The sequence below is a fragment of the Palaemon carinicauda genome, chromosome 31 (assembly GCF_036898095.1).
Source record: "Palaemon carinicauda isolate YSFRI2023 chromosome 31, ASM3689809v2, whole genome shotgun sequence".
NCBI lineage: Eukaryota > Metazoa > Arthropoda > Malacostraca > Decapoda > Palaemonidae > Palaemon > Palaemon carinicauda.
This window is the reverse complement of record NC_090755.1, coordinates 56,913,166-56,913,866: the sequence shown is the minus strand read 5'-3', so window position 1 is coordinate 56,913,866 and position 701 is coordinate 56,913,166.

The window sequence follows — 701 nt, the reverse complement described above, 5'->3', positions numbered from 1 at the left end:
TTAGTTTTCAAATTCAAACAGTTGGGAGTGGGATGGTCTTTTCTTAGCTTCATTATTGAATTTATAAGTAATAAATTGTTACGAATTGTTGTTGATGGGCCCCATAGTGAGTACAGGATGTGATATGTTGTGTTCTTCAGGTTAATGTTGGTGGCCCATTACTTTTCATATTATATACGCATGATATGTTGTTGGTATAGAAAACAAGCTCGTTGCATATGCAAATGATGCTACTCTTGTATAGAGAGATACTGCCAGATCTCTTTGTATTAATTCAGTCTCTTGAAGTAGACCTTTAAGAGAGATCTAGCTTAAATTAGTGCATGGTGCAAATTATAAGGGAGGAAGATAAATTCTATCAAACCTCAAAGTATGAACAGTGGGTCTTTAACATCCAGATCTTTGCATTGACAATGTCCTTTTTACTATATACAATTCATTTAGAGAAATACTTCCGGGCCATGTACTCAATTCTTTCATTCAACCACGTTTTGGGTATTAATCTTCTGTCTGTTCTTCAACTGCTGACTCTCATCTTAATTGTACTGTACAAAAACTTCTTTATTCATGATGTGCACATTAATCTCTGGTACCATTATTCTGTCAGTTCTTTATATATGTAGCATAGGATTTTTCATTAATCTAACCATCCTTTGCATTCGGATCTTAACAGACTGTACCGTATTGTACGTAGTGCTAGA